This window comes from Tyto alba, unplaced genomic scaffold (assembly GCF_018691265.1).
Source record: "Tyto alba isolate M040663 unplaced genomic scaffold, T.alba_DEE_v4.0 Super-Scaffold_14, whole genome shotgun sequence".
In the NCBI taxonomy this organism is placed as follows: domain Eukaryota; kingdom Metazoa; phylum Chordata; class Aves; order Strigiformes; family Tytonidae; genus Tyto; species Tyto alba.
In genome coordinates, this window is record NW_024881276.1 from 14,192,157 (window position 1) to 14,205,674 (window position 13,518).

A 13,518-nucleotide genomic window follows, 5' to 3' on the forward strand; every position below is an offset into this window, starting at 1 on the left:
ATGGTCTGACATTTATAGTTATTGTTGAGACCCATCCATCAACCAATCCTCACTCTGTTTAGTACAGTTATTGTAATTGTGCTATTATTCCTTTATCATGTGACACAACTAAATAGTTTATCACAATGTTTCTAAGAAGTTCTATTAACACATCATTAACTGGAACACAAATTAACTAAATACATCATCTCATCAAAATTTAAGACCTATTTTCCATAAAACACTGATTATCATCATATTGTAGCTGTATTCTGAATCAGTCTCTTTACTGCTTTTGCCTGTGATGATAATGCACTAATTGACAAAGAGTCAGCCAGGTCATTGTCATTATAATTTTTATATTGCTAGCCCACCTCTAGCTTTCTCCCAAGTAATTTGAACCACCTTGAACTGTTTTTATTACAAGTTGTAAGACTCTTCAGCCTTGAGAAGAGAAGGTTTGGGGAAAACATCACCAATGTGTCTTCATACCTGGTGGGGGTGAGTAAAGAAGGTGGAGCCAGACTCTTCCCAGCAGCAGAGTGAGAGGCAATAGGCACAAATTGAAATATACGGAATTGCTTGTAAACATAAGAAAAAACATTTTTACTGTGAGAGTGGTTGAACACTGGCATAGATTGTCCTGAGAGGTTGTAGAGTCTCCATTCTTGAAGGTACTCAAAACCTGACTGAAGACAGCCCTGAACAACCTTCTGTAGCTGACCCTGCTTTGAGCAAGATGTTGCACTGGATGGTTTCCAGAGGTGCCCTCCAGCCTCAGCTGGTCTGTCATTTTGTGAACTCTGGAACCCAAAGACGTGCTCTGTACTGGCTCCCTCTTAGTTTGTGGTTTGTTCTATTGGAGAATCTTCTATGAGACAGTGTCCCAGCCATTTTTTCCTCAAAATTTTTAACTGCCATGTATCTAATCTCACTGACTTTAAAAATGTTAATTATTTTAGATGCTAATATCTTCGGTAACTTGGAACAGTCAGGAGATGCTTGCATCAATGTAAAACTAGAAAACACCACTCTGCTTCTTCCCAAGAAGAAACCACTTCTTCTTGGATTAAATAATTCTGCTTTTTAATAAAAGCCAGTCAGCTAGAAGCCTATGCAGATAATAATCTAAGTCTGTCTTTTCCTAAAACTGGAGGTACAAACCTCTGTAATAGATTTCCCTGTCTGCAAAACTTGTTGGTATGTACCAACTCTGAAAGGCCGTGCAGGATGAGAGTTCATGTTGTTATGTTGGTGTTTGAAGATAGTTGGACACTAAGAAGACTGGGAATGCAAAGCAGAAAAAGGCAAGACAAAATGGTATTACTCTTCCAGGGGACTGTTTCCCTAATTGTCAATTTTTGAATGTTTGCTGTGTTGACTTGATCACATCCTGCCTCCGGTCATCAGCAGTGTGGTTTTATAATATCCCAAAATTTGGTGGTCTGGAATTGTTCTAATGGATTTATGTGTTCATATGCAAAATAAAGTATAAAATAAACTCATCACTGATGGTTGGAACAATTACTGTAGGCTGCTAACCACATGTGAGAGCAAAGTGCGTGACTTTCATATGGTTACAATGAATCAGAGGTAGCCACTCTGTGTATTGTAGTGACACTCCTATTAAATTAATTCATAAAACTGAGTGTTTAGAGTGCTTTAGATGGTATTAACCATAGATCTTCTGGAATGAGGGTTGCTTCTGTTTACAGCACCTTGATTAATGTGTAGTATGTGGTCTGTCCATCCAGTGTCTTAGTGATCGCTGCATTTGAATGAGTCCGTAAAGAAAAAAAAAAGACATGATTTCAAGTATATGGACGCCAAATGGAGCTGAAGTCACTGAACATGGCATTGTGTTATATCCGCTGGCTTACAACATGAGAATCTAAATATAGAAAGAATTAAAGGCTTGCTTGTAATTTCACTAAAATAAGTGCCAAGGTTCCTTTAGTGTCTGATAGGAGTAAGATCAGACATTTATTGTCCTCGGCCATTGTTAAACAATATAGAAAGTTATTGCTAAGTAAGTAGGAGATTTGGGATTTTGCCATTTAATAATACTTCTGTGAAATTTTTGGCTATTATTATATGTAATATTTGTTTAACTCTTGATGTATGTTGTTCTAGAAGGCCCATATGAAACATCTGCAAGAGTTTGGAGGTGAAAGTGTTGTTTAAAATACACTGGGTCTAGAGTTAATAGAAATACACAAATTTATTGGATTTGCAAGTATTAAATGAACTGTGATTTTTTTTTTCCTCTTACAAAAAGCAAGTGCAAATTATTGTCATAAAAGTAAGTAATTGGTATGTAACAACCCACTTATTCATGAATACTAGTTTTCAAAAAGATGCCTGTCAAAAATGAGGTCTTAAACATCTCTGGTGTTTTCCACTGAAAAAAATGGAATGTATAGCTGTTGTCAAGTGATAGAGGAATAAAGAATTCAAGCAAACAACAATAACTAAAAAATTCCTGCCACCACAGAAACAGCAAACTAAGGAATCAAAATCAGAGCTAACTGAGTGGCACTCAGAAAGCAAGAGGTGAAATTCACTATACAGTCAACATAGTCAGCCATGCATTTATCTGGGGCTCATAATCCTAAAGCATAATTGAATTAAAGAAGTTAACCTCCCAGAGGTTGTCTCTAAATTGACAATATTTCAGTTTAAGTGCCTTTCAGGTGTAAAAAAAGCTCTCTCTTTGTATCTGGCCTTTTTGTCTTCATCTTCTCTAATTTTTTAATCTTGTTTCTGACACCTGTCACCACATAGGTTTCTGCAGTGATCTTTTTTGTAAGAGAACCCCTCCCATCAAAAAGTAATTTTTCTGACTCATGCCATCAGCTTCTAGTTATACAACCAATGTAATATTAATTTAATATTAAACTTGGGCCTAATACTCTGTGTCCATTTGTAGAGGCAAAACTGCCCAAGCTCACACATTGGCAAAGTCTTGTCATTTGTATACAGATCAGTCACTAAAAAGAAGATTTTTTTCTTGGACTAAATTCACTCCTCTTTTACTTTGTGTCACGGGAATCAGGTGGCAAATATGGAAGATACATATCTTAGCTGTAAAACAGCTGGAAGTCAGTGTGGTGTCACCACTGGTTTAAGCTGAAGCAGCCCTGGAAGGCATGTTGCAGTGTACAGACCCTGTGCAGGAATGCACCACTGGGATAACCTCTTTGTCTCACTGTGTATTGAGAAGCATTAGTCACTTGGACCATATTTCATATGTTACTGCACTTAAAACAGAATAGATCCCTGTTGGCTGCACATGTTGCATTCTTCATGTCTTCATGACAAACAGAAATACAACGGCAGCAGGGAAGTGTTTGGTTAATCACACGTAATTTCATGTGTTCAGTTTGCACCCTTACAAAGAAGTAGTGATTGGAAATGCTCCCTCAGATAATGAGAGACAGTGGATGTATTGGGAAGAGAAAGAAGGCTATGGGGACTTAGGAGTGAGAAGATAGGAGAAAAGGTGGTCTCTTGAGTAACCTTTATGTCAATTATATGCACTTACAATCCATGCTGGTAAATTTTTAGTTTTTCACAGGTAGCTTGTGGGATATGCATGTGAAAATGTGATATTTTAAAACAGAACCTCAAGCTGGAAGCACTCTAGAAAGTCTGGGGGATATAAATGGAGGAACAGGAAACATGAGAAGGCAATACTCTCTAGGTATCATCTAACAGGTTATAGCCAGAGCCAGTAATAGATCTTAAGTATCCTGACTTTTATCAGGTACCTAATCCACTAGATACTTAGGTAATATGGACACATGTAATATGGACTGATTTATCAGCTTTTTCTGTGGTCCTTTAGTGTCTGGCACATCTACTCATGTTTACTCTGAGTCTGAATTTTGCAGCTTGAGACCAAGTTCGATATTGGTGAAATATGTACTTGAGAAAAGTCTCTCATATTAGTACTGCTGACATGGGACAGCTCTAAGTCTTGTCAGGACATTTAACTTACTTAAAAGTCAAGAAATCAATTGTTTTTGAAAGAGAGCTTAGGTGTAATTTTCAAAGTTGATCTAACAAGAAATTGTTCTGAGCCCTTTTACCTATGCCTGGCATCATAGAGAGATGAATGAAACACCTGCAAAATTCAGCTGCATGCAATGGAAGATAACATTAAGGTTCTGCTGCTGTGCTGCATCTCAGGTTATTTCCCTGTGGATAGTTTAAACTTAGAAGGATTTGCCTAAAATAATCAGCGTATTTTTTTTTTTTTTTTTTTTTGGTGTGTCTAAAGGAAGCAATTAGCAGAAATTGGATATACCATTCTTGCCAAGAGGAAATGAGAAACTGCATATATTGTTTGTGGAAGATACTCCTCTGGAAGTCATTATTCAATACGGTTCCTGTCAAACAGGAAGGCTGCCTGTAATTTTGCTTGTAATGTGCTTGTAAATTTTATGCATTGATAGAAAAGGCAACCCAGCATCAATGGCAAGAGAAAGCAGCTGGACAGTGAAAGAGTGGCTGCCAAGCACACAGTAGAAGGCACTTCAGAGTGTGCCACAGGAAAGAATTAAAATAAAAATAAACCTAGTGTGGGAGGAAAATATTAAACTCACTGAGGAAGTAGTGGCTTAAGTCTCCATCCAAAGAAAACAGCCTTTTTTCCCTTCCAAGGTCTGCAGGGTTATCTCTTTCTTTGCTTGTCAGTGTATACTTTTTAAAGTTTGCATGTACACACTTCTTACAGTTTACATGTATACTTAGACATGAATAAGATATTTTGAGAGTCCCTGTGTGCACAAATGTTGGTTGCCTGGGGTAATTATGGTGGAATTTTGGGGGGAGAAGTTATAAGGATTGCTTATCTTTATAACCACCGGGCCTTGAGATGAATGTCAAAGATAACATGTAGAACATTGCTCTTTGAATTTAGTAATTACAGATGTACTAACGTCTGAGCTTACTAGCAGCTTCCCGGGAGGGCTACTATCTCTGATGTCTGGTTCACTTGAGGAGGCTTGAGGAAATAACTTCCTTGTTTCAAACTTCTCAGAAGCCAAAGTTGCCATAAGGAGAGCTTCTCTGACCCAAAGCACTCTCCATTCAGGCTGTTTTCTGATGTATATTAGTCAAAGTAGCTCAGGGATCCCAGTGATGTGAAATTACAGAAATCATCATTTGTAGAGAACTCTGTATACAGAAATCTGTATACAAAGATTTTAGTTTTTCAGTAGTGGGAAAAATAATCCAATCATACTAGCTTTTGGTTGAAGTATTTCCTACCCTGAAACAGTAACAGTGTTTGCAAACTACAGTTGTATCCCATAGCATGACAAATTGTGATTATTAAAAGTATAATCACAGTATGGTTACAATATAATCAGTCTGTTGAACTTCTGAGGAAAAAAATCTTGCTTTATTTGCAGATCAATATATTTCAAGGCTAAGTATGTCTCTAAAGTGTAAGGCTGAATAAAGGTATGTGTCAGTCCCACTTATAGAGATGAAAATGTCTAGTATTTCAAGTAGTTGCTGAGCTATGTAGTGTACTCTGAGTACAGTATTGTACTACAGTACTTAGAACTGATTGGAATGTTTGATTTTAAATGCATACCTTGGTCTTCCTCAAAAGGACAAGGAAAGAAGAAAAAGCTAAAAAAAGAAGTAAATTTCACATCAGATAAAATATATTTTCCCGTAGTTACTTAAATAATGCTGTACTTACACTTTGTCTTTTCTATCTCAAATGGAAAATAGCATGTAAACAAGAAGTTTCTCTTTAGTGGGAACTAACTTAAACTATTTAATACAATTGTGGTGAGCTGACCCTGGCTGGACACCAGGTGCCCACCAAAGCTGCTCTACCACTCCCTCCTCAGCTGGACAAGGGAGAGAAAATACAACAAAAAGCTTATGGGTCAAGATAAGGACAGGGAGAGATCACTCATTAGTTACTGTCATGGGCTAAACAGACTCAACTTGAGGAAAATTTAATTTAATTTATTACCAATCAAATCAAAGTAGGGTAATGAGAACATAAAACCAAATCTTAAAACACCTTCCCACTACACTGCCCTTCCTCCTGGACTTAACTTTACTCCTGATTTCTCTACCTCCTCTCCTAGAGCTGCACAAGGAGATGGGGAATGAGGGTTGTCATCAGTTCATCACACGTTGTCTCTGCCACTGCTTCCTCCTCAGCGGGAGGACTCCTCACACTCTTCTCCTGCTCCAGTATGGGGTAGCTCTCATGGGAGAAAGTCCACCATGAACTTCTCCAACATGAGTCCTTCCCATGGGCTGCAGCGTGGGTCCCCCATGGGGTCACAAGTCCTGCCAGCAAGCCTGCTCCAGTGTGGGCTCCTCTCTCCATGGGGCCACAGCTCCTGCCAGGAGCCTGCTCCAGCATGGGCTTCCCTTGGGGTCACAGCCTCCTTTGGGCACCCACCTGCTCTGGTGTGGGGTCCTCCACGGGCTGCAGGTAGGTATCTGCTCCACCGTTAACCTCCACGGGCTGCAAGGGCACAGCCTGCCTCACCATGGCCTTCACCAGGGGCTGCAGGGGAACCTCTGCTCCGACACCTGGAGCACCTCCTTCCCCTACTTCTTCACTGACCTTGGTGTCTGCAGAGTTGTTGCTCTCACATATTCTCACCCCTCTCTCCTGGCTGCTCTTGTGCAGAAACTTCCCCCTTTCTTAACTATGTTATCCCAGAGGCACTACCACTGTCACCGATGGGCTTGGCCTTGGCCAGGGGCAGATCCGACTTGGTGCCGGCTGGCACTGGCTCTGTCAGACATGGGGGAAGCTGCTGGCAGCTTCTCACAGAAGCCAACCCAGTAGCCCTCCCACTACCAAAACCTTGCCATGCAAACCCAATACAACAACTAATTATTAGACTGAAAACATAACTTCCAGCATAAGCTGGAACATGGATCTTTGGAGAGAATAAAATAAAGAATGCCAGAGAAAAGAAGATACGTAACTCTGAAAAGATGCACTGCCTTCTTTCAAGCCAGATAAATCAAAGCAACTACAGTCACATTGATCTGGAAAACACTGCTATTCCCCTGTCCTGTGGATCCTTTTTAGGTGCATTTTACTGGCAAATTTATCCATAGACCAAAACGTTCAGTGTGGGTGGCTTGCATTTCTGCCTAAAAATATGCATGTGAGATCCTAAATAGAAGTAATCTGATTTTCAGATTCACCTGAAATTAGCATAAAGGTTATGCGGACTTAAAGACTCTCCTCCCTTGTGGAATTCAAGCTACTTATTTAGAACACTAAATACAGGAAGAGTAGCCTCTGCTGACATAATATTATTTTCATTTGTGTTAGTGCTAATGTTTATCCATGTAAAGTGGTAGGTAGTTTTTATGTAAATTAAAGTAATTTCTATGTTCTTGTGTGCTTTTTTCCCCATTATATTCTCCACTTGCTATTATATACTTCAATTGTAACTGCTGTACAATTCGGGCTGTTTCACTGCAGAGAGAAAAGAACAAGCACTCTGTGTTGTGTGTGGTTCTTTTCCATTATTCTAAAGAGATTTTGATGTCTTTTGATGCCTTTTCCTTGTTTAAGCTGTTGGCAAGGAAGGAGAAGACAACTGCCTGTCTTCAAGTGAGGTGGTCTGCTGATGGGATACCTATTTTTCAGAGATGGTGCTCAAAACTTTATGGGCTGTAGGAAACCCTAGCATTCCAGAAATGTAGCATGAATAGTATGGTATGACTGACATGTAAGGATAAACTGTGTAAGGAGCATTTTCTTCCGTTTGTGTTTTCTGTTTGCCACACAGGTGCATTTCTGAGCAGTTTCACTTGGATGAAGGCACTTTCCAGTTGATGCTTGGTACAAGTGTATTGTGTTTCTCAGGGAGGCTTCACTGATTCTTCTTTCTCAGGTCAGGTATGTGTGTTTGCATTTTTTCAAAGATTAGAAAAAAATCTGATTTAAATTGAAAGTACTTAATCATTCTTTGTACATAGATAAGAGGGAGGAGAAATGTAGAGGTAGGAATAGATGCAAAGGAAATTGGGACTCATTCAATGTGTCTGGCACATTATGGCATACACTCTTAGCTTTGTGAATTTAAACTCCTGTCATCTTATAACCTGTAATTATCCCTCATGGTCCTTCAATTATTGAATGCCTATTTAAAGTAACTAATATGCTATCTTTGACAGTTTTGTGATTCAGGTTCTATCAGCATTAATGTAAAGCTGCTGATTTTTTTCCTCTTCAGTGAATATTTCCTAATAATTTGATGAAATAAATCAAAACAATTTTTTCATTATGAAGTTGGTTTGTTATTTGTATATTTGTACTTGACTTGAAAACAATATTTATCTTCACAAGCTTACATAAATTTGGTATACAGTAAACCAAAAATCAAGCAAGTTGTGCTTTTTTCTTTTAACTGCCATTGTTTGGATTCTTGTGGTAGGGCTAGGCACTATTGCAATTTAAAATGATCACAAGCTACAAATTATTGAGTAGAAATGTTTCACTGCATTGAAAGCTCATTTTCAAGATGGATACATTTAATGGCATGTCTGTATTGTTGAGGAAGTAGTACTTTGCTACAATCATGCAAAGCAACTGGTGCGATGTTTCATATAACTGCAGTTGAGAAAAATACCTTATGATGAAGCTGAAATCCCTTACAGGTGTATGTGTTTGTGTACTGTACATTACATGTGTTGCATGAGCTCTTCCCTCCTCCTCCTTCCCTGAAGTAGGTCTTTCTCAGGCCTTTCATCAGCCTATGACAAAACTATTAATGGTCGAAGTTGTGTGGGCTCAACTGATGGACATTCCTAAGTATGGTAAGAACCACATAACTTTGCTGAGAGCTCTAGGAGATTATGTCACTTTTCTTTTGGGTTAGCTTAACACCTGGTGACTATCCCTGTGCAGGGAAAGGGCTTGTTGAGGGCAGTCTGTGACTCACTTTCCTCTCACTTTTCTCCGCTAGTCTTACTCTCATAAAAATACCAACCCTGTGATACCCGTGGTTCATCAGAAAATATTTTGAAAATAGCTTTCTTCATTTCTGGAAAGCATGTTAGGTATTCTTGTTTGTTTTAACTTCTGGTTTCTACTTCTTCCTGCCTTCCAGAAATGGAATAGAATAAAAAGCTAGAGACTGTGACAGTAGAAAACAGGTTTGATTTAAAAAATACCATGTAGGACTATGCTGGTGTGTCAGTAACTGGCTGGCTCTGCTTTCCCTTTTTGAGCTGACAGGAGGATATGAAACTGGTGGTGGTAGCGTTTAAGCAGCACAGCAGTTGGCATATCTGCAGGAATAAGTTCTGTGCTCTAGGACGAACTTAGCTGGCCAAGTTGTTTAACAGTGTCTAACTGTAGGAGCTGTTACGAAACAAGCATGGTCCCTGTAGAAATCTACAGGCTTTAGCATTGGTCTTGTGAGAGGAGATTGAAAGAGATGATCTTTCAGCCTAATGGTCACTGAGAAAGGCAGTAGGAGGAACTGGTGGGTAGCAGGTTTAAAAAGAAAGGTGTAAATCAGAAGTAAGGAGCCTATAAGAGGAAAGAAAAAGCTTTTGGGAGGTTCCCTTATGAAGAAATTACATATAGCACAGAAAAAGCAAGAAGCAAAATAATGCAACTGAGTTTAAAAAATTCCATTATAGCTTTTAGAGGACAGTGTTTAATTATCTCCAGCACAAAGCAGCATTTCAGTCCTAATCAGTTCCTAAGCAAGAAGCAAATGAGGTAGATAAGCATCACCTGTAATGTTATTAGTGGTGGCAAAGAGTTGGAAACTTTCAGATATTTCTCATTTTCTGGAACTATAACAGGGCTAATCTGAGAGCCACAAAAAGAAAAAAAACCTGACATTTTTTTTTTTTTCCAAAGAAATGTGCCTGGGCAGAGGCCAAATCTAAGGTGTAATCAGTAACTCAGGTTCTTCTGTTTGTGAAAGGTAAACTGTCCATCCATTAAAGTTTTATTTTCCTTGTGGGGCAGATCAATAGCTGAATAATTGATTGGCTGCCTAATTGAACAGCTGAATTATTGAAGATTTTAAATGTGAATTTCAGGATGTGAGATGGTTAGAGACTGGATCAGGTGCCAGGGGAAGTTTTAAGTAAATGAATGGAAGTAGGTAGTCAGGTAGAATTAGTCAAGACCCTTTACTGAAGTTAAGATTATGCCTGTCAATTCTTGTTCTGTGTATCCTCAACCTGTCCTTTCCATAACTAATAAACTTTTTTTTCCCTCGGGCACTGGGGTTCTAGCTTTCCAATTTTCCAGTAAGTCCTGCTGCTAGCACCTCTTGACAAATGCAAATTTATACAATGTCATGATTCTATTCAAAATTATAAAACATGTCAGGGCCTGATTTTGCAAAAATTTTGCTCCTTTGTGACTTGACTAAATCTTTGCTAAAATCAACAGGATTGGATTAGAAGTAGAGTGCTGCTGTGCTGTTGGTTGGAGAAACCTTAAGTGTAGTATTATTGTACTTTTATTTTCCTAACCATTCTATTTGTAATAGATGTTAAAATGAGAATCTTAACGTTTGACTATATCTTTAAGGTACAGCCTGCTACTAGCAGCAGACCAAGACTTGGAATGGACATATGAACAATTCTGTAACTGTCTTTTAAGCAATTTCAGTGATTCTTAGCTTTTGTAACCCAGATCCTGACCAGCATGCTCAGCTAGCATGCACAGTTGTGTATCCTAGCAGTAGGTGAAAAGAAGGGACTATGGCTGAAAACATATGGACTTCTATTCTGGGGAACATTTATGCAAGATTTTCAGAACTCCCTTGTGAGCGTGTCTTAATGCTTATGTGTTACCAATGTAAGTTATAGGGAAATTCTATGGTCTCCCTTGTATTTAGGTCAGCTTGTGCTTTCCACTATAAAAGCAATCTTTTATTTGAGAGGTCTCAAAGATGGCTGTTTATAGTTCATCTTTGATGATCATCAGAGACATTTTTTGTTTTAAAACTCATTGGTTTTTTGCTTCTCTCAGAAAAGATTAGTAGCTAGAGAAAATACATGAATATTGCAGCATAAATAGTATACAACAAACACCATGAAGATGATAAACTAACAAATACACACACAAACACATACTGCTAAAGGAATATCAAGTTTGCAAACTCTAGCAGTAGACAGTTAGGAAATGCCATATTTATGATGCATCAAACTGTGCACTGAGAACGGGTCGACCCATGGGACAGCATTTGTTTTTTAATTGTATAAAATAACACTGTTTTGCAGTTCAACAACTTTAAGCTTCTTGGAACATATATATTTACAGTGCCTTGCAAAAAAAAATAATGTTAAGACTTGCATTGTATGTGCTGTGGTCACAAAAGGCAGACCTGAATTCCCAAATTAAAATACAAGAGATAATGATATGCTACAAAAGTAATATGAAGTGATGAACTTGCAAAGGAGTGCAGTTTTCCTGTTTTTAGTTAGTGATGTATGCACTTCTGTGATAATTAGTAACAGATTATTTGCTGGACTAACAAGTTTATTAATTAAAATATGTGTAAAGTGAATAATTTTGTAGAATTCACTTATCCATTGTGCAGGTTTCCCTCTGGGAGCGTTCTTATTTAGGGGATTAGAGACTATAGGAAGGGTAATTGAGAACTGAATTGTGTTGGGAAGGGTGATAAATATAATGGGGAGTCATAGTTTGTTTTGGGATGGTCTTAAATGGAAGTTTCATTATATTAGATAAGGGATCACAAAATCCCCATTTAATATCATGTAAAGGAATCTAACATAGTATCAAAATGCATAGCAGCTTTTGACATAGAGAGGTTGCTGTGTTGACTGTATTTTAGACATGAAGCTTGCTCTTATTTGAGCTGAAGACATGTAATTCTTTCTCCTCATCAGAGTCCAGAGTGCTGTCTCTCAGTGAGTGTGAAGGAAAGGATAGAAGGTGTTCACCTGGGTGCTCTGGCAGCTCCTGATTTTTGAGTACCATTGGATAGCTTTTGTCTGTAATCTTGTGAAACTGCAGCTTCATGTGAAATATGCAGGGTATGCTCTAAGTGAGAAATGTTCCACAATACCATTCTGATAACAGAAGAGAAAATATCTTCTGGGAACTGACAGTAAAAGGACACTTTGAAGTTACAGTTGGAAGCTTTGTGGGACTCTTTTTATTACCTTCTATTGAAGTGGTGCACAGCACAGCAAATGTCTTGATCATAGGCACCGCTGCAGTAACAGTGATGCTGCTGATAATGACAGCAGAAACCTAAGAGTGAACTTAAGTTGGAATTTCTGCTCACTCTTTCTGTCACAGTGTGTTCTTGAACAGTCAGCTGAATTCCTAAAGGAGTTTTGTATGAAGCATAGTGGATTCCAACATATCTTTTTCCCGTTTTCTCCCTTATCAGCCCTCTAAAAGGCATCGCAAAAACTACACAAAAACTTAGCAAACACTGATATTTCTATGGAAATTTTAACTTGCACAATGCTATGATTTCCTTTGCAATTTCTGGTCAGCAAAATTATTGGCTTGTCTTCAGAGAATATTGACTCAGGACATAGTAAGATAAGGGTGAATGATAAGGAATCAGATTGATTCTCTGGGCTAACCCATGCTGGGGTGCCCTTATTGGACACTGGGCATGCCTTTGTGACAAACATGTTATTTAAATCAAATTGCATGTTTTGGTTAGATTTGTTATCCCACTGAAGGGCATTTCAGTGCAGAAGGAGGGCATCCATTGTAGAAAGGAGCACAAAACAGCTAGTCTTTTTTAAGTTCTATACATCCCAGCTAGAAAAGTCCTCTGAGGGAAAAAAACCACCCCTCTCTTATATGACTTGGGTGTATATTATGAGTCTTTATCTATCTTGTATTTCACTATAAAACTCTGTATGGTCTTAATAAAGAACATAGAATATTAAGCAGTTACAATGCCTTACATTGTTGAAGGGAGTTCTGCTAGTAAGCTTTGAAGTTTTTGAAAGGTTTGTGTTTCATTCCAACACTGATTTAATAGTCTGTCAAGTAGATAGATGATGTCAAATTAAATATGGAAACCATAAATTATTAAATTAAGATTTGTGCAGGTAACTTCATTCATAAACCTCAAAACCAGAAGCTGTTGGTGAAGACTGCATTATTGGGGTCAAGGCTGAAAACGGTAAGAAGTGATTTCATATTAATGATTTTCTAATTTTTTAGAAATCCGATCATTCCCACCCCCTTACACATTATACAAAAAATCAGACACCACAGACATCCATAAATTCCCATGCATCATCAACCCCAGTTCCTCTGTTCTCTCTGTGGTTGTAAGTCTTAAGAGACCATTGAGTGTTAGTTTTCTTCACTAGCAAAAGCCATAACAAACTCTTTCATTTAGGATTTCAGAGAACAGCATTCCTTCTGCTCATCTCTCCATGGGCACCTCTAAAAGACTTTCTCTAGAATTTATGGAAACAGGCAGAAAAATGTTTTCTTATATGTGCTCAATCATGGGTAAAAGTTCTGTCCTTTGTCACTGGCCTCATAGAAAAAAG

General features: G+C 38.3%; 1 long non-coding RNA gene across 1 annotated transcript in view; it reads left to right on the plus strand.

Moving 5' to 3' along the window:
* The window catches only part of LOC116965696, an 85,960-nt gene that overhangs the window by 12,045 nt on the left and 60,397 nt on the right, over nucleotides 1-13,518 (plus strand). Inside the window, exon 2 of the long non-coding RNA XR_004409570.2 lies at nucleotides 7,776-7,885. This is a non-coding gene — a long non-coding RNA (uncharacterized LOC116965696). The remainder of the gene's footprint in view (nucleotides 1-7,775; nucleotides 7,886-13,518) is intronic.